This window comes from Littorina saxatilis, linkage group LG3, assembly GCF_037325665.1.
Source record: "Littorina saxatilis isolate snail1 linkage group LG3, US_GU_Lsax_2.0, whole genome shotgun sequence".
In the NCBI taxonomy this organism is placed as follows: Eukaryota; Metazoa; Mollusca; class Gastropoda; order Littorinimorpha; family Littorinidae; genus Littorina; species Littorina saxatilis.
In genome coordinates this window covers 75,468,053-75,489,458 of record NC_090247.1, presented here as the reverse complement: position 1 = coordinate 75,489,458, position 21,406 = coordinate 75,468,053, and the positions used below count along the sequence as shown (strand labels likewise).

Here is a 21,406-nt window from a genome sequence, read left to right as displayed (position 1 = left end):
GAAGCAGGACTCCCACCATCTCGTATGGACATGCCGGACGGCCTGAACGAATACTTCCGTTTCAAAGATGACCTCAGCACAGATAACGGCATCATCATGTACAAGGACAGGGTGGTCATCCCACCATCTCTTTGCAAGGAAGTCCTCTCGACACTCCATGCAGCTCATCAAGGGACCACTTCCATGACCTCCAGAGCTGAAACATCTATCTTCTGGCCAGGCATAATCAACGACATACAGTACATGCGCTCCTCATGCTCACACTGCAACAGGAACGCCCCGTCCAACCCGAACGCACTTCCTACACCTCTCACGAACCCAGCCTACCCCTTCCAGCTATTATGCGCAGACTACTTTCACTTCAAGGGACATTACTACCTCGTTGTCGTCGACAGGTACTCTAATTGGCCTATAGTAGAGAGAGCGGAAAGTGGAAGCAAAGGCCTGATCACATGCCTCAGACAGACTTTCGTGACGTACGGGATTCCGGAGGAAATGGCATCAGATGGAGGACCCGAATTCACAGCTAATGATACTCGACAGTTCCTGAAGAACTGGGGCGTCCACCACAGGCTATCATCCGTGGCCTTCCCCCACAGCAACTGCAGGGCCGAGGTTGGCGTGAAGACCATAAAACGTCTCCTCATGGACAACTCCGATGTTGATGGATCACTCAACACAGACAGCTTCCAACAGGCGATCCTTCAATACCGTAACACACCTGACAGGGATACTCGCCTATCTCCCGCCCAAAGTGTCTTCGGTCGCGCCATCCGGGACTTCATTCCCATCCACCCTGGCAAATACACACACCACACCTGACTTGGCAAGACACTCTCTCTAGCCGTGAGGAAGCCTTACGTCATCGCCACATGAAATGCGCGGAACGCCTGAAGCAAAACACAAGAGCACTTCCCCCTCTGGTCGTCGGTGACAAGGTACGGGTCCAAAATCAGACTGGTCCGTACCCCCTCAAATGGGACAAAACTGGGACAGTCATCGAGGTCAAACAGTTCGATCAGTATGTCATCCGACTTGACGGATCCCGCCGAGTCACACTCCGCAACAGGAAATTCCTCCGCAAGTTCATCCCTGTTGTTACAGACACACCAACCTGGAGCCCTTCAGCACACGAGGAACAATTACCCGCAATACCTACCAGGAACCAAGGGACACCAGACACACCAACCTGGAGACCTTCGGCACACGAGGAACAATTACCCGCAATACCTCCCAAGGACCAAGGGACACCAGACACGCCATCATCAGGGATACCGGCTCCACCCGTGCCACGGACACAGACCCCTCCTCCTCGACCTACGCATCCGGAACCTCCCCCATCTGTGCCGACAACGCCACGCCCAACTCCGCATGCAACGCCGGCCAAGTCCGCTCCTCATGCCAGACGGTCCATCCACCCTTTGACCGAACATACTCCCCCTACTGAAGTACCCACAGAGTCGGTTGTTGAACCGAGAAGATCAAGCCGCAAATCGATGCCACCTGCTTACCTCTCGGACTATGTTCTAGCGACCACAAACTCCCCAATCAACATGTGATGCGAACGTTGAACTTTCCCTGCCATTCCGGATCACTAATGCTTCACTGTGGACTTTGTTTCTCGATCATTATATCATTATTTCAGTCTTTTATTTCATCCCGAGTCATTGATGTCCGCAACAAATCACTCGGTATTTTTATCTCGTAGCACCAAAAGACTTGGGGGGGGATATAGAATATTGATATTTTATGATGCAACGCGCCGTATTGCCGCGTTTCGGTATATAGACGCGTGAGGCAGGAATAGCCACCCTTGACCAATCGGCCATACTGTCTCGACCATGTAACGGTCACTCCGACAATATAAGCGCTAAAGAGGTAATAATACTTTATTTTGACTGCTAGAAATCTAGTTTGTTTACATTTTAAACACTTATATTTCGTACTATTGCAATCACAACTCGATAAGTTGTTATCTAGTTTCATTTTTAAAAGAGCACGTGCTTATCATGGTTTTGTTGTTTTCTTTGTTGCAGTCAGTTGTCATTCGTTCGAGACTGAATAAATTCTTGAAAAACACAGAAGTGTTATTGTCATTTAACTTGAATCTCAATGGCGGACGAAATCACCCAAGTCAAAATTACATTTTTGGAGATTTCATAAAAACAACGCCCGAACGAAAAGGTAGAATGGTGACTTCCGTTCGATTTCAAGTTAAGCTTTTCACTTTTCCGAGCAAGACAACCGCTGAGAGTGAAGAAACGCCGCTGTTCGACTTCGATATGAGAGGGTAAATTTACATAGTGCAATATCATATTTGATTGTATCCCTTTTATGTTTTATGTTTTATGTGTGTCGTCCTATACAATTGTTGTTATAATCGTTTACAAGCAGGCAGGGTGTGCCGAAGAAAAATTTCCATTTTTGGCTCACGTAAGTGTAGCCTATGCGATCGTAACTTTGTCTGTCTGTGCGTGCGTGTGTGTGTGTGTGCGTGTGTTTGTGCGTGTGTATGTCTGTGGTAGAAACTCTAACATTTGAAGACGTCACATTACATTGACGTCACATTATGACGTAAGAGGGTTAGACGTCACGCGAAGGAAGTACTGAAAGTCTCGGTCATTATTATTTTGAGCGGGCCGAGACTCTGTTGGCAGTCGTGTCCCTGTAAGTAGGCTACATGCAGACAGACAGATCTAAATCTAGTGTCTCGCTTTCTTGCACAGTTTCACCTATGCTCTTTCTGTGTGTGTGTGTGTGTGTGTGTGTGTGTGTGTGTGTGTGTGTGTGTGTGTGTGTGTGTGTGTGTGTGTGTGTGTGTGTGTGTGTGTGTGACGGAGTGATTGAGTTTGTGTTACTGTTTGTCGATTTCTTACGTGAGCATTGATGGCTTCGCCTCTTGTTATGTAATATTTTAATGGACAATAAAGTGCTCTTATTGTTATTGTTATTGAAATCTCCAGTCGTAGACGACCTTCGCTTCTGCAGCATTGTTAGTGTAGGTGAGGCAGTGTTACTCATTTCGCTGAGCTCGTTGGCTCACGTAAGTGTAGCCTATGCGTTGGTAAACTTTGTCTGTCTGTGCGTGCGTGCGTGCGTATGTATGTGTGTATGTCTGTGGTAGAAACTTTAACATTTTTGGCTAAACACCGAAATACTCATTTCACGTGGTTAATTTTCAAGCACCATCTTCAAATTATTGAAGCAATGATCAACATTGTGTCGGCATGTGTGTAGTTAAAGCGTGTATCCAAAGAAAACGGATGGTGGGGTTTTTTGAAGGGGTACAAGCAGTTGACTGGTTTGTGTCGTGTTTGGTATGTAGACGGCAGGTCAGGTGTCAAGATCAGGTCAGGGGTCACGCGAAGGATTGTGGTCCAGTTCTCACCTCGCCGATTCGCCGGGGAAGACGATACAGAATACAGAATACAGTATTTATTGAGCCAAGTGACATTAAAAAAACATTTAAAGCACAAGGAATTTAGCGTAGTGTTGGTAAAATCACGCACACACACACACCCACACACACACTGACACACACACACACACGCCCACACATTCACTGACATACACACCAACACACACACGCCCACACTACAGCAGTCACGATCACACCATCACACGCAGGGCAGACATGAGGTAAAACAAATGACAATCATCTATTAAAAGAAAAAGTACAAAGAGTGGTCTAAGATGCTGGTGGAAGGGTCTACACAGAATACAATTTTATAATCTAATGCATAGTTAGAACTAGCCCATCCCCTCCACCCACCCACTCATGAATGACTAAAATAATGCAGCTAAAAATATAGAAAAAAATAAAAATCACACATCAAAGTCCCACTCAACCCCCCCCCCCCTCCCCACCACCACCACCACCACCACCACCTAACACTGAGTCACAGGATGTGGTGAGCTCACCGCCAGCAGGATCACCGACTGCGAAGCTGCCCAACTGAGGGATGGGATGCGTTAAGGGAGGAAACAGCTTGGGGGAAGACAGAGGTCTGGAGACGTCGAGTGCGTGCCCCCAGGGATCGGAATCGACGACCTGAGGGCAGGCGCTCGAAGAGGGGATGGCCAGGGTGGGACTCGTCAGCCACAATTTTCTGGGCTCTGGACAGCATGCGCTTGGCATAGAGGGATGCTAGGGAGGGCAGCTCACAGCCGACGATCCTGCTAGCAGTGCGCATCACACGCTCCAGCTTGTTCTTGAGCAGCTGGGAGGTGTTGCCGTACCACACTGTGATGGAGAATGTCAAGATGCTCTCATGTTGTTCGGTTTCTAAGCTCCAGAAAAGTAAATAAAGAAGATACCAAAGGGAGATTTCCTACAATTTGATCTGCACAGCGTGTTTCCAATGTCCACGCGAGGAAGAGCTGTCGAAAGAGCAGTCAGTGTCGATCTTGCAGCCGTATCCCGGTAAGTTCAGAGACAGATCTAGTGTCTCCCACTCTGATAACGTGTCACCTACTGTTAATCCGTTTTGTTTTAATTTCTTTTTATTTCAGCAGACAAGGATGTCAAACACAGTGCTAGGCAGTCACCTCTAGTGAAATGAGTTGATCTAAAGTGCCTGTAATGTTCGGATGTCTTTGCTCGTGGTTCGATTTATGTGAATTTCAAGACTTGCAGTAGAGTCTCAAGTTAAGTTTACTCTGCCCGAAAAAAACTGTCCACCATTTACTTGAACATGCAGATATAAGGAAACGGAATGAATCTGTTCTCAAAGTCAAAATGATCACGATTTTTTCCTCAGATTCAAAACATGCACTGTCATGGTTTTGTCTGTACAATTTAGTAATAGGTCTTAAGTACTTTGCAACAACTTCCTTGAACGTGAAAGACAGTTTTTGAATGCTAGATCTGTATCGCGTTTCATTCCAGACTCGATCCTCTCTTTGATTGTAGATCTACTGTTTGCTGTTTACGCACTATCATATGATTCGCTATGTAACGTTTGGTAAGCTTACCTTGCAACAGCTTTCTTGTCTTTGTTGGCATTTCTGGCTGTGTTGACCGTCAGAATTATTTTAAGAACCAGGCTGCTGCAGTCGACATGTTTCGCATATTGTAGGGTTTAATACCATGCTGCATAGGTAAAGTGGCTTGTATAACCTGACTATTCTGTTTCAAAACACTGTTTATATTTGTGTAGGTTGTAGTCATCATAACTAATCGCATTTTGCCATTTGTTTCAGAAAGGAGGTTAACCTACAACAAGATCGACGCTATGTCAGATATATGCCTCAGCCACATGAAGACTTCCGAATTTAGATCTACTCGGCATGGTGACAAGTCTTGATGAAAAGTATAGGACTGAGGACAGCAGTGGAAAAAGTGCCCACATGGCAGGTACCTAACCTATATTACCCTAGTCATTTTATCTGTTTGCCTTCTTTTGAAAATTATACATGGAGTTGATATGATGCGTTAGTTTTAACTGTGTGTGTGTGTGCGTGTGTGTGCGTGTGTGTGTGTGTGTGTGTGTGTGTGTGTGTGTGTGTGTGTGTGTGTGTGTGTTTGTGTGTGTGTGTGTGTTACGGAGTGAGTGAGTTTGTGTTATGTTACTGTTTGTTGATTTCTTACGGGAGCCTTGAAGGCTTCGCCTCTTGTTTTCGTATTGTTGTGCATTAGGATCATCTAGAATGATATGAATAAAAGCAGGAATGACTTCGGCATGTAAATGCATTGATTTTGTCGATATCAGCACAGCAGTAAGCTAGATTCTTTCTGCTCAATTTGTTTGATTTTTTTCTTCAAAAGTTTACGACTTTGATTGGCTCACGTAAGTGTAGCCTATGCGATCGTAACTTTGTCTGTCTGTGCGTGCGTGTGTGTGTGCGTGTGTATGTCTGTGGTAGAAACTCTAACATCACATTATGACGTAAGAGGGTTAGACGTCACGCGAAGGAAGTACTGAAAGTCTCGGTCATTATTATTTTGAGCGGGCCGAGACTCTGTTGGCAGTCGTGTCCCTGTAAGTAGGCTACATGCAGACAGATCTAGATCTAGTGTCTCGCTTTCTTGCACAGTTTCACCTATGCTCTTTCTCTGTGTGTGTGTGTGTGTGTGTGTGTGTGTGTGTGTGTGTGTGTGTGTGTGTGTTCACAACTACATAACTGGGTTCCTTGCATTAACACACAAGCGTCCAACTGGGTTTAAAAAAAAAGTCGGTTCCAAAAATAGGGACCCACTTTTTTTACTACTGTTTCTAGAAGGAAAGTGTCAAATGAAGATTCTCAGAAGTTTTCAAGGCTGGAACCTTTTTGTGCACTTTAGTCAACTTTGTGTGTATATTAGTTCACACACCAAAGCGTGTGAAAAAGTTTCTGAGTTTCCGAAACACACAGCCCAAGGACAGATAACTCTAGTTACTGACGAGTTGCATTTTCAAGATGGCGACGCCTCGTCGATCCAAGGTAAGCGGGAAACTTAATTTTATGATTGTTTCATTATTAGGGAACAGAAACTGTATGTTTTTGTCATTGTTCTTTTTAATTTATTGTGAATAAGTGTTTTTGTGTAGGCTATATTATCTTGGGATGAGGCAGTGACTGATCGAACGGCGGAGATAGTATTGATCTATTTTTCACGCAAGAAAAATGCCTGTACTTTCTTCTTTCATGCTATTTGTGCGTTTAGTGCTGAATTTATGAGTAGGTAACTTGAGGATGGTGATAATAATATGGCATTTCTTAGCTAAGCTTACAGAAAACACGATTTGAAAAGACCGGCTGTCAATCCGATCTCTAATAGACGCAGGCTGTTCTTCTAGTTTCCACCCGCCTTCATCTTTTTGAAGATTCTGTTAGTGTTTAACACAGCACTCGGGGCAACACATAATATTGATAAACATGCACAACAAAATTGAATATTGACAGCATGCGCATGCATGTGTATATCATTGCTGTAAGTGTAATTGTTTGCATTTTATTTGCAGATGATTTCTTCAGCAAGCCATTATGACGGGTAATTCAAAGGTGAGAAGGATCACGATTAATCAATGTCAGTGCATCCTGGCTGGTCCATGAGAGTGGGAAATCTGTGGGTTGATCTGTAACCAAATCAAATCAATAAATTTCATTTTTGTAGAGCTCCAGCCTGGCATTTAATATTATAAATGATGAGAAAGATTACATGGGTCATTGGGTGAACATTCCATTGTCAGAAATGTGTGATTGGGTTTGTTAATTGTTGGATGCTTAACGCCCAGTCCACAACTATAGGCGACCTCAGGGATGACTCATGATAGGGTTATTAAACGGGAAAATACAGGTGTATGGACATAGGGCGGCAGAAACAAAACACCCTCGCGGGGCCGGAGAATAAAGCGACCCCTGAAAACTAAAAGGGCTTAACCCCCTGTCCACCCTAACCGTTATGACTGCTTAAATGTTATGTCCCTCCGTTCGGTTGTTCATCTGGCTGTCTGTCCGTCTTACTGTCCGTGCACGCCGGAGAAAAATATAACTTTAAAGATGCACAGAGTTGAAGTCTAAATCAACAGTATTTTGATAATTATGTACACTTTATTAATATACTGGTAATGTTTATTTAGTAAAAAAACTTAATTTTGCACAAGATATCGCTGCGTACATATATGACCATTTTTACCTGCCGAAACAAATCACCTTACCTCTTGCTCTCACTGTTCTAGAACTGTGACGTCATTTCACATTTTCAGTACACTCTAGCTTAGTTACACACAGTCAATGTGAAGAAAGTCTCCTTTGACTGCCAAATTTTGCGATTCTGAATGTTGTTCAGTCAGCAGTTGTGAAAATAATAGTGAAATAAAGCAAGACCTGTTGCTGTTCTTCAACTTCAAGAATACCAGTATCATGAGTATGAGTTGTATTGCAGTGATGCAAGCAAGGAATTAGTAAACAACCAACTGTATTTAGTGGAGTCTCATCAGGCTTTGGTGTGATCATGAAAACCGAATTCATACTACAGTAGAACCCCCTATTTACGACTTTGGAAAAACCTTGAAAATTAGGTCATATAAAAAAAAGGGGGGGGGGGGGGGGGAGTCTTAAAATGGTTGTTTGAGTTTTTGGCCCGGGCGGTCATGAATTTGGTTGCAGTGTACAATGTATGTACTGTTATGTACTGTCAATGTACACACACACAAACACACAGTTGCAGTTTACAGTCCTATCTACACACACACACACCCAAACACATTACAGCAGAACAACTTTAACTCAAGTTTCAAAGAAAATTTACTCATGGCGTAATGCTCGCTCCCCGCCGAGTGAAGCACATTTGACATTGTGGCGCAACCAGTAAAATCCGAATGTCCTGCTCGATAGAAAGCATAACGACTTTTCTCCCGAATCATGTTTCTGCTCACAGGAATGTTTCTTCGCCGTGCATCGCTAAACTTGTCTCATACATGATCGTTGAGGTCTTCGTACAGGCACCTTTCTTTGCGTACTTTCGCTTCGCTATCCTTCTCCCCATCTTGATAACACCGAGTCTTTATTCTTGACGATACACAGGATTTGCGTCTTCCCGACTCCTAAGTAAGTCGCCACGGATTGCCATTTCGCTCGATTAGCGATTACTTTATTACCTCTCTACTCAAGAGTTGGCGCTTTTCTCTTTATTTCGCGAATTCAGCTTAGACACGTTTTGATAACATAATCATAGATTCTGTACCATCTGTGGCATAGGCCTATCACTCACAGTCACATTTATATTTGAAAAAAATTCACCTACTGCCCGTTGAATCATGAATGCACTGTTACGAGAATTAATAAACACTTAAAGCAGATGCCATCAGAATCTGAATGTCTAAACTCTAAAAGAAACATTTACAACAGGGCATGGTTTTCTAGTTTGCTTACTTTTTTTTTATAAAGACTTACAAAGTGCTCGCGATTGTCTCTTTTGGTACACTCTAAGTCATTACGGTAGCCCACCAAGTACTGTTATGATGTCAAGCACCAAGTCCAAAATTTCCAGGTGTGCTCATTCACTTTTGATAAATAAAAATAATACAAATTGGCGATGCTCATTTTTGTGAAATTATTTTCAGATTGATATAAAAGCAACTTCATTCTACCTCTGTTAATTTTCCCTTCGTACTACTTCAGTGCATCTTTAGTTTAAAGTGAGGCCACCTCCAAAACTATGTTCATACCTCAACCATGATGTTGGATCTAGGCTGTTTGCATTCTTCAATTTCTTGTCAGCTGAATTTTCCTCTCAGCATTAATATTGACAGTTCTGGCTCTCCACTACTTGAACCTTTTGTTTTTCAACAGGGTGTCACATGGTGCCAAAGAGACCCATGAAACCAGGGTATCCAAAGCGTCGGCAGAGAGGCAAAAGAGGAGGGAAAAGAGGACGTTCGAGTCTTCATACTCATCACTACCTTCTAGGTTAGCCTCATTTTCATTGTCTTTTGCACATGGGATCAGCTCCATGATTAGCTAGGTCTACGTTTCCCAGGTGTATGTTCCTTCAGGTCTCTATTCCTCGAGTCCTTTATTTCCCCCCATTCCCTCTGGTCTCAGTTCCCCAGGTGTATGTTCCCTCCAGGGCCAGGGAACAAAGCCCTGCGGGACATTAACCAGGGGAAACACGGACCTGCTCCCATTGTGTCCTTGGGCTGAAGGCTCACGCTCCTATTTGTGACCAAGTGTAACCATGCTAGCCTTTCACACTTGTAAAAAACTTGGTCTGCATCGTTTTAAGATAAAGCAAGGACTTGGTTTAGATTTTGTTCTGACATGTTAGATAGTGCCTATATTGTTTTGTTTCCATCTGACTATGACTGCCTAAATGTCATCCGTCCATCTGTCCCTCCATCCGGTTGTCCATCGGGCTGTCTGTCCATCTAACTGTCCGTCCGTCTGGCTACATGTCTGGGCACGATGGGGTTGTCTGTCCCTCCATCAGGTTGTCCGTCTGGCTGTCCGTGCATGCCGGGGAAAAATACAACTTTAACGTGAGGTCACCTCCAAAACTAAATATTTCTTACCTCAACAGACTGTCCATGATGTTGGAATGACTTGGATCTAGTCTGTTTGCATTCTTGTCAGCTGAATTTTCCTCTCAGCATTAGTATTGACAGTTCTATATCTCCACTACTTGAACCTTTTGTTTTTTAACAGGTTGTCACATAGTGCCAGAGAGGACAATGAAACCAGGGTACTCAAAGCGTCAGCAGAGAGGCATGAGAGCCCAGGACAAAAGAGGCCGTATGAGTTTTCATCCGATTCTTCATACTCACCACCACAATCTAGGTTAGTCTTATCTTCATTGTCTTTTCTGTCCGGGATCACTTACACGATAACCCATGTCCATGTTCCCCAGGTCCATGTTCCTTCAGGTCTATGTTTGCCCAGGTCTGTGCACAGGCGGAAGGTATCGTTCACTGGACCACTACTTTCATAGAAAGACTACAAGGTATGTCACTCAGCTTCAAGTCGTCTGTGTTCTTGGAGTCGCTTCCTGCGGACAATTTTTGTGTTCAAGGCGGTTTGCCTCTTCCAACAGTCTGTGTAAGGTCAAATAAATACAGTTGAATGATTGTTTTAACTACATCATACATGTATCTTTAATTTTCAGCTGCCGTCTGCTGCAAGTTGTTTTTAACCATCATTTTGACGAATGTTCGTTTGCGAACCGCTACCTGTAGTTGGGAAGAAATCATGCATCCCGCACCGAATATGCATACGGGTGCTCATTGGTCTAAAACATATGTAAATATTGCAGCGAAGGGAAGCTACCCACGGGAGTTTCACTTTAGGTTTTTGTTAGGTTTTTGGTGAAGAACCGTTTGCCAAATCAAAAATAATCATCGAATATCCGGTTATTAACCAATGAGCGCATCGCACTACCAACTCCTCGGACCTACAACTGTTCAGCTTTCCCACGGGATCTAAGTGATATGCCGGCGACAGACGCGTTTGGTCGCACAAAATACGGTGCAGCGGACAGGCAGCTAAACATAAAAGGTACAGATAGTTAGAACATTCATTTATCCTGGCATTTGTAAAGTTACAAAGAATCTCGACATTGGCAATTATTATTTGCATAATTTTTTTTGAAGTTAGTGGAGCAAGACTCGAAGCTGAGTGTCATACCTTGTAGTCTTTCTATGAAAGTAGTGGTCCAGTGAACGATACCTTCCGCCTGTGGTCTGTGTTCCCTTGGGTCTATGTTCCTTCAGGTATATATGTTTGCCCAGGTCTATGTTTCATAAGCCAGAAACACAGTCGATCAACTGCAGTTGTCCGAGAGAACCACAGTAATCCGACATTATCGGGTTTCACAAACAAAATTTCAGTCGGCCGACTGCGGGTCATCTCACCTGAAGTCGGCCAAACACGGTGATGCTCTCCCCCCAACACTGTGTTCGGCTTACTGCGGTAAACCGAAAATAAATGTAATTATCCGCACAGTCAATGACACAATGACAATGCTCACACTTTGATTATGTTTTCTCTGGCCGATATGAATGCGTGATGTGATGTGTAAAACAATTCCATCTCAAACGGCATAAATAAATCCCTGCGCCTTGAATATGTGCGCAATATAAATTGTATAAAATAAAAATTTAAAATTTTTAAAAAATAAATCCCTGCGCTTAGAACTGTACCCACGGAATATGCGCGACATAAGCCTCATATTGATTGACTTTTTTGGATTGTGAGCCAAACCTTGTGATTGTTCTTCGAAATGTATCTATCATGACGCAGTAATCCAGGAGACAAGTCAGGGTTATGTCTTGAAGACGTCACATTATGGCGTAAGAGGGTTAGACGTCACGCGAAGGAATTACTGAAAGTCTCGATCATTGTTATTTTGAGCGGGCCGAGACTAGTTTTTTCTTCCATCGCCATTTCCACGTGTGCAAATGAGCAAACGGAAGTGGTAATGTTGCTAAATTTAGCCCTCGACTTGGCCATTCGGATTACTGTACAGTTGGTTGACTGCGGTTGTCCGCGGGTGACGGTGATTCGCTCATGAAACGCGCTTTTCGGTGACCCGGCGATCAACCACAGTCGATCGACTGGGCCCCAGGGACCAGTTTCATAAGATAGCAGTGAACCGACTGACAGTCGATCGACTGCCCAGTCGATCGACTGTGGTTGATCGCCGAGGTCACCGAAAAGCGCGTTTCATAAGAATGAAAACTATTGCACGGAATCAAGTAATTTTTGTTGTCACAAGTTTTCCCCAAACTGGTCTTTGATGTAATGAAAAAGGCAAAGTAGTGACTTCATTAGTTTGCCCAGGTTCCAAAATATAATGAGTCCCCCTCGTATTGCTTTGTTTCTAGCTGACTATGACTGCCTAAATGTCATCCGTTCATCTGTCCCTCCATCAGGTTGTCCGTCTGGCTGTCCGTGCACGCCGGGGAAAAATACAACTTTAACGTGAGGTCACCTCCAAAACTATAATTTATTTCATACCTCAACAGACTGTCCATGATGTTGGAATGACTTGGATCTAGTCTGTTTGCATTCTTGTCAGCTGAATTTTCCTCAACATTAATATTGACAGTTCTATATCTCCACTACTTGAACCTTTTCTTTCAACAGGTTGTCACATAGTGCCAGAGAGGACCATCAAACCAGGGTACCCAAAGCGTCAGCAGAGAGGCGTGAGAGCCGAGGACGAAAGGAGAAAAAAGAGGCCGTTCGAGTCTTCATCCGATTCTTCATACTCACCACCACCATCTAGGTTAGTCTTATCTTCATTGTCTTTTCTGTCCGGGATCACTTACACGATTACCCATGTCCATGTTCCCCAGGTCCATGTTCCCCCAGGTCTATGTTCCTTCAAGTCTATGTTCTCTTAGGTCTATGTTCCTTCAGGTATATGTTTGCCCAGGTCTCTGTTCCCTGAGGTTTATATTTTCCACCATGATTATGTTTTCTCTGGTCTCAGTTCCCTAGTTCTAAATTCCCTGGGTGTATGTTCCCTCCAGGCCCAGGAAACAAAGCCCTGCACAACATTAACCAGGGGAAACAGACCTGCTCCCATAGTGACCTTGGGCTGAAAGCTCACGCTCTTGTTTGTGACCAAGAGTAAACCATGCTTGCCTTTCACACTTGGAGAAAACTGGGTCTGTATCATTTTAAGATAAAGCAAGGACTTGGTTTAGATTTTGTTCTGACATGTTAGATAGTGCCTATATTGCTTTGTTTCCATCTGACTATGACTGCCTACATGTTATCCCTTCATCTGTCCCTCAATTTGATTGTCCGTCTGGCTGACTGTCCATCTGACCGTCCGTCTGGCTGGTTGTCCGTCTGCTGTCTGTCTATATGACTGGCTGTCTGTCCATTTGTCTGTCTATCTGACGGGTTGTCTGTCCATCTGACTGTCCGTCCGTCTGGCTGTCCCTGCACACCGGGGAAACCTAAAACTTTAATGTGCGGTCACCTCCAAAACCATGTTTCATACTTTAACCAGGCTGTCCATGATGTTGGAATGACTTGGATCTAGTCTGTTTGCATTCTTGTCAGCTGAATTTTCCTCTCAGCATTAATATTGACAGTTCTGGCTCTCCACTACTTGAACCTTTTGTTTTTCAACAGGGTGTCACACAGTGCCAGAGAGGACCATGAAACCAGGATAGCCCAAGGGTCAGCAGAGAGGCATGAAAGCCGAGGTCGAAAGAGGAAGAGAGTAAAGAGGCCGTTCGAGTCTTCACCGATTCTTCATACTCACCACCGCCATCTAGGTTAGCCTTATCTTCATTGTCTGTTTGTGTCTGGATTCAGCTTCATCATTACCCAGGTCTGTGTTTCCCCAGGTCTATGTTTCTCCAGGTCCGTTTCTAAGGTCTGTGTTCCCCCAGGTCTGTGTTTCCCCAGGTCTGTGTTCCCCCAGGTCTGTGTTCCCCCAGGTCTGTTCCTCAGGTCTGTGTTCCCAGACCTGCCTACCCTTACGATTTGGGCGTAACTTACTACGAATGTTAACCCAAACTACGCCACCATGCTTTCCAGAATGGAAGTACGATTTTTAAGAATCCAAAAGTATGATTTTTTGCATCTTATCTCGAAGTAAATCCGATCAGTATAGTTGCTTTCGCAGAGCTTGAGTTTGCGCCTGCGCGAGATCATTTAGGCAATATCCGGTCATTTCCGGTCTGTTCAGCCACAAACAAGATAGACGCTGCCGTTCGCATTACAATGAATTAGCGACGCGTGGAAAATCTGAGTCCCCACGAGACAGACGAATCTGACGAGGAAGCTTGTCACAGTGGTGGTAAAAGGATTGCTGTGAGAAAGAAGACAGCCATTCAACAGAAATACAAAGGCAGCTAAATGAAATCGTGGCCATGCCTAGGACCTTAATCAAAAGGACCAAAGCACGTCTTGTGTTCCCTTTGCCACAGTGACTTTTCGTGTGCACACATTGGAAAATATGACTGTGCATAGCACATCGGGACAGATTATCACAAGGATGCAGTACAGAGAGCTCATAGAAACAAAAAGACGTTCAAATTACCTGTTTCTTTATCAGGAAGTTGAGTGATACAGTAACAAAACTGGAGGGAGAAATTATCCGAGCAGAAGACTTAGTGTCAATGTGCAAAATGATTGCCGAATGGAACCTGATTACACTTTCTTCCAACAGATTACTCTTTTTGGCTTGACTCATTACACCTTGTAATTTTGGGGGTAGGCAGGTCTGTGTTCCCCCAGGTCTGTTCCTCAGGTCTGTGTTTCCTCAGGTCTGTGTTCCCCCAAGTCTGTGTTTCCCCAAGTCTGTGTTTCCCCAGGCCTGTTCCTCAAGTCTGTGTTCCCCCAGGTCTGTTCCTCAGGTCTGTGTTCCCCCAGGTCTGTGTTCCCCCAGGTCTGTGTTCCTCGGGTCTGTTCCCCCAGGTCTGTGTTTCCCCAGGTCTGTTTCCTCAGGTCTGTGTTCCCCCAAGTCTGTGTTCCCCCAGGTCTGTTCCTCAGGTCTGTGTTCTCCCAAGTCTGTGTTCCCCCAGGTTTGTTCCTCAGGTCTGTGTTCCCCCAAGTCTGTGTTTCCACAAGATCTGTTTCTCAGGTCTGTGTTCCCCCAGGTCTGCTCCCCAAGGTATGTGTTCCCCCAGGTCTGTGATCCCCCAGGTCTGTGTTCCCCCAGGTCTGTGTTCCCCCAGTTATGTTTCTCAGGTCTGTGTTCCACCAGGTCTGTTCCTCAGGTCTGTGTTTCCCCAGGTCTGTTCCCCAGGTCTGTGTTCCCCCAAGTCTGTGTTCCCCCTGGTGTGTTCTTCAGGTCTGTGTTCCTCCAGGTCTGTTCCTCAGGTTAGTCATCCCCCAGATCTCTGTTCCCTGAGGTCTAATTTCCTCTGTGTCTCTATTTCCCAAGGTCTATATACTAATAAATAATGTTGTGTGTGTGTGTGTGTGTGTGTTTTTTTAATGATTAATGTGTCCATCACCTTCGCAATATACTCTCACTCTCTCTTTCTCTCTCTGTTTTTTCCCTCCATGTCACTCAAACTTTGCTTGCAACAACTGCATTTTTGAATATAATTCTTCCTGTCCAATTGTTGTGAGTAAGATTATGTTGTCTCACACTCTTACCCTAACCTTTGTGGGATGTTGTATTCTGCAGATTCAGGATGCCGATCATCTCTTTGCCAGCCAAAGCAAGTCCTTTCAAGTGACCATTCAAGTGACCATTCAAGTGACCATTCAAGTGTTCAGTTTCCTGCTCTACTCAAAGAGATAAATGCAAAAAACATTGTTGTATTTTTTGCCAACAAGTCAATGTAAAAATGTCTACCCACCTTGAATGAGTTCACAAAGAAGAGCCAGAGGTAGCTCAGATTTTGGCAGTGAAAAAAGAAACTTGCTTCGCCGACAAGCTTACCTTGGATCCACGAGTCGTCGCCATCTTGAAACTGCAACTCGTCAGTAACTAGAGTTATCTGTCCTTGGGCTGTGTGTTTCGGCAAGTCGGAAACTTTTTCACACGCTTTGGTGTGTGAACTAATATACACACAAAATTGACGAAAGTGCACAAAAAGGTTCCAGCCTTGAAAACTTCTGAGAACCCTCATTTGACACTTTTCTGCTAGAAACAGTAGTAAACAAAGTGGGTCTCTATTTCATAAACCGACTTTTTTTTAAACAGTTTTTTGAAAAGGTAATTGGAAAAATGAAAGACGATGACATTTTCAGATTCGCTTCTCTTAAAGGCTGCCCTTTACGTAGCGTTCATTAATTAATTCCTATTGTTTACATGTGCCAATAATGTTATAAAACTGTACCTAAAGGGATATACAGTAGTCCCTTCCATTTCCGGCCCTTTCGTGGGCGTGAACCTACCCGGAGCGGCCAGCTTTCCCATGACTAATGAGTTTTCCTTCTATAATTGACTCTTAATGGCCGTTAACCTGTCTGACGCGGTCAACGGTCACTGATTTTTGCCCTAAGGTGCCCCTCTTACTCGACAGGAGCGGCCACTTAACGGCCACTTGTCACTTTCGCGGGCGAGCGCCTGTGGTGTGTGTGTGTGTTGTGTGCACAGACGGCACAGCACGAGCAGACGACATGAATACTTACGCATGCGCAAACTGTAAATACAGACATGCGCATACATGTACATTTACGGCAGTCACTTCCGGATCGATCACAGCTGATGTGAGTTTGAAACACTTGTTTATCTGACACTCAAATACATATATAATAATCCAAACAACACACATAGAAACATACGAAACAATAGCTTAGCCAGGACGATCGAGTTAAACACGCAAATAATTAAGATGTATAAACGAAAGCAAAACTAACAGAGACAATGAATCGGCGGCTCGTGGATGATCGCTTTCTTTTCTTCATGAAAACTTGATCGTGTTTTTTGGGTTTTTTTGGAGGAGGAGGGGGCCTGTAATGAACGGCCACCTGATATTTGCGGTCACCTTTGCAATGACTAATGGGTGACCGGATATGGCAGGTACTACTGTAATAAAGATTGGCTGTAGCTTTCGAACACAGAAAAAATTATTGCAGTATTGCAAAGTGGTGTTGATAGTGTCGAATGTAAACGGAACAGTCTCAAAGTGAAAGTGGATGTTTTCCGGAAATTGCGAAGTTAACAAGAATACAGAAAAGCTCGCTTTCCTGCTTAGCACAATACACTACCGCGCTAATCTGGCGTGTCAATATCACTATCACCCCCCGCGGGTTAGGGGGAAGAATTTACCCGATGCTCCCCATGTCGTAAGAGGCGACTAACGGATTTTGTTTCTCCTTTTACCCTTGTTAAGTGTTTCTTGTATAGAATATTATATAGTCAATTTTTGTACAGAATTTAGTCAAACAGTATGTAAGAAATGTTAAGTCCTTTGTACTGGAAACTTGAATTCTCCCAGTTAGGTAATATATTGTACTACGTTGCAAGCCCTTGGAGCAAATTTTTGATTAGTGCTTTTGTGAACAAGAAACAATTGACAAGTGGCTCTATCCCATCTTCCCCCTTTCCCCGTCGCGAAATAACCCTTCGTGGTTGAAAACGACGTTAAACACCAAATTAAGAAAGAAAGGTGAGCGATTTCCTTCACGCGGGGATTGACGAAGCTGTACTGTCTGTGTTGACAGTCTAAAAATAGCCTAAGTCCTGGAGAACTGTTGCTAAACATAGCAATAAACTTTATAAAGAATTAATTATTTCTCGTAATTGGTAAGGACTTCAAACCTAAAACTTTGCAGGAAGCTTAATTTATACATTCCCGCAGTGGGGCACTGCGGTTATGAAATTAAAGGCCCCTCCTGTTTTTGGAACCGCAGGAGCTTTCTAGTTTGCTGTTAGGTAGATTTTTGGTTCCTCTTTCCTGTCATGCTCTCTTTTTCTTCATGAATTCTTTTCTTTTTTCTGCCTTCTTGCTCATTCACCTGTATTTTTTTCCCAAAATCTCTTCTCTTGCCGCTTGTCTCGCGATTCATGTATAGTTTAATCTGTTAGTGTTCTGATGTAAGTCCAGCAGTAGATAGGTTAAGCCTATTTTAACATACTGGAAACTGGTAATCTTCCAGTAGGTATTAATTTAGTTTTACTAAAGCCTGCTGGGACACAAGTAATGGGTAAGTGCATTTGTAAACAGGAATCGCTTGACAAGTGGCCCCCTTCATCCCCCCCTTCCTCGTCCTGATATGGCTCTGCGTAGTCGGCTGGACGTTAAGCAACAAATAAACAAACAAACAAACAAATTTATACATCCCCGCAACGATGGGAAAAGCCCTGGAAGTAATTAAAATTATTAAATAGGACTATGTCAGCCTTTAAAGTATGGGGAAAGACTGTTCTCAAGAAGACACATTGATAAGTTGCAGACTCCCCGAACTTGGAAGACTTTCTAAGATATTGAGGGATACGTCTGGAATGATAATTAGTACTATCAACCAGGCTATAGCATGGTTACACTTGGTCACAAACAGGAGTGTACTCCGAATGATATGGTTTTTGGAGACACTGGAAGATAGTCAATGTTTTTAAATTGCTATATGTGTGTGTTACAATATTGGTTGAAAATAACAATAATGAATGAAAACAGGATACCAAGAAAAGCGTATAATATGCTCTTGAAGTTGGATGAAAAGGATTAAACAAATTGGGCCACCAATGTTCACCTGGGTTTGTATAGATTTGGATTTGTATGGGAAAACCCAGGAGTTCAGTCAATCCCTGTATTTGTTCAAACATGTATGCAATGGTTAATTGATTGCAATGTCAAAATTGGTCCAGCCGCAAGACCCTTGCAAGTTTTCGAATGGGATTAGCAGTTACAGAGCCAAATAAGCACAGCCATGATAAAACTAAATTAACTACGGCATTTTTCTGTCCTTTTTGTAAAACATGTATTGAAAGTGATGTGCATTTTGTATTTGTATGCCTAGCGTATGAAGATTTGCGTGCAGAGTTGATTGCAGCAAAATAATACAGGATACCATGTATGTTTCGATTGTCAACACAATTGTACAGTCACAGAACCCTGCGCAGCTGCACATGTTAGAAAACTGGCCATTTTTTATTTGAAAGCCAAAAACACAAAAAGAAGTTGTATTTGGTTAAGTTGATGGTATTGTAATACGTTTTGTCCAGGAAAACTATGTCAGTTTATTACATGACAACATTTGTTTTATTGATCACACGTTCATATTTTTTGCAAGAGCGTATATATAGTTATCGTATGTTAAAAAGGTATGTGAATATGCGGATGATTGGGGAACAAATGCAGCGGACATGCATGTGAAATTCATGAAGAAGTGTCAGATATGCATGCACATGTGACTAACCCAGTACCCCCCGTGGGTTAGGGGGAGTCCCATATTGGTTGGGACTAGAAAGAATTTACCCGATGCTACCCTGCATGTCGTAAGAGGCGACTAACGGTTCTGTTTCTTCTCTTCTTTTGTCTTATTTCTGCCTTACCAGTCCTTTCACCTATATTTCCTTCCAAGAAAACTCTCCCTACTATTCCCTGCAGTTTTCCAATTCTTTTCTTGTTGTCTTATTTCTACCTGACTGGATCCATCACCTTTATTTCACTTACCAAAAGTCTTCTTTTCCACATCCTTATTTCTCTGCACCCCGCATGTCGTATGAGGCGACTAACGGATTCTGTTTCTCCTTTAACCCTTGTTGAGTGGTTCTTGTATAGAATATAGTCAATGTTTGTAAAGATTTTAGTCAAGCAGTATGTAAGAAATGTTTAGTCCTTTGTACTGGAAACTTGCATTCTCCCAGTAAGGTCATATATTGTACTACGTTGCAAGCTCCTGGAGCAATTTTTTTGATTAGTGCTTTTGTGAACAAGAAACACTTAACAAGTGGCTCTATCCCATCTCCCCCCTTTCCCCTATCCCATCTCCCCCTTTCCCTCGTCGCGATATAACCTTCGTGGTTGAAAACGACGTTAAACACCAAATAAATAAAGAAAGAAAGACTAACCCAGTATCAAGTATGCCTGTGTGCCGAATATTTTCATATGAATTTCTGTTTGTTAATGTTATGGTGTATCACCCTATTTATGGGCTGAGGAATAAGTATTCTTGAGTCCTGAATACCTGAGGCATGTACATATATACTTTTATGCAGTATATGCTTTTGTTTTCTTCCAAGACAAATTACCAGAAGAAATGTCACTAGTTTTCGTATACTGTTTGAATTCCATGGACCATTTTCACCAAAGGGATTACTGAATAATCTCATGTCTGTTGTAAATTTTGGCCCATGACTTGTGGAGATATTACAATTTGGTGAAAATTAGGCTCGTTTTATGTAAAATATGCTGATTATTTGTTATTTTAGTTTCATCATTTTTCATAAATGTGCTTGGTTAATGTTTCAAATTAAATTTGCTGTTGTAGTTCATTCGGTGTTTTGCTCACAAAAAGTGTTTTGTCAGTTAACATTGATTTAAATAAAATTGGCTGACTAAACTTGATCCATTTGTCTTGAGTGTTTGCATCCATGTCTATAATAGGAGCGTTACAGACTTCACAAATAATGCTACAAATTGCGGATTAGCCAATGGACGAATGAATGTTCTGTTGAATGTTGAATACTGTACAGAATGCATGACCTTTTTTCTTTTTTTTTTAATAGTGGTGAGGCCCTCTACCACCAAAACGAATGTTTAGTCCAAGGCCGAATGCATTAATATGCCTGTGGCTAAATGGCTTTTAGCCATTGGTTAAGACATTTATTTGTAACCATAGGCTAAGAAATTCCATTTTCGGACATAGGCTCATTCCTGAACATCACAATTCGTATTTGGTGTGGCGGCAAATTTAATGTGTCCAGGCTTATTATGACTTTCCACAATTGACGATGAGTTACTGATATCGAAACGCACACACACACACACAAGAAACAGGGGCGGATCACAGCATGGTTAAGAGGGGGGGGGGGGGGGGGGTTCAAATGTCTTTTAGGGAGAGTTCGACAACGCGAAACAGTTAATTGAGGACGCGAAGTGTTTAAGCCATCTAGGGGGGTCTGGGGGCATGCCCCCCCCCCCGGAATTCCTCTAATACACCTTCCAAAAAGTATATTTAGGAAGACAAATTTGGATCAAAACAAGGACAATTGACCAATCTGGTGTAACCTGAGACAGCAAATTGCCGACCTACTTTCTAAAACTGTCACTTAAAAGACAAAGGCCTGCTCCTATAGGGTCTGGGGGCATGCCCCCCCGGAACAGTTTTGATATAAATCAAGGAAAATGGAGCAATCTGGTGCAACCTGAGCCATCAGTTTTTCTTTGTTTTTAATTTAAAAAAAAAAATTTAAGCGGGGGGGGGGGGGGGGGGGCGGGGGGGGGGGGGGGGTCCGGAAACCCCCCCTGGATCCGCCCCTGAGAGAACAAGGTGGAACTTCCAAATTTAGGCTCCAAACAGCAGAATCAGGTTTGGAACCCAGTTTGGTAGTTTGGTCGTC

At 43.3% G+C, this 21,406-nt stretch overlaps 1 long non-coding RNA gene across 2 annotated transcripts; it reads left to right on the top strand.

Moving 5' to 3' along the window:
- Positions 1–5,918: 5,918 nt before the first annotated feature.
- On the top strand, positions 5,919–20,411 carry LOC138963274 (uncharacterized). Of its 2 annotated transcripts, XR_011454765.1 has the most exons (8): positions 5,919–6,423; positions 6,945–6,984; positions 9,277–9,393; positions 10,129–10,260; positions 12,565–12,706; positions 12,954–13,091; positions 13,567–13,712; positions 15,578–20,411. It is a non-coding gene; the product is annotated as an uncharacterized lncRNA (long non-coding RNA). The 2 variants fall into 2 exon arrangements; XR_011454764.1 differs by lacking the exon at positions 12,954–13,091 and having other exon boundaries at positions 6,102–6,423.
- The last annotated feature ends 995 nt before the right edge of the window (positions 20,412–21,406 follow it).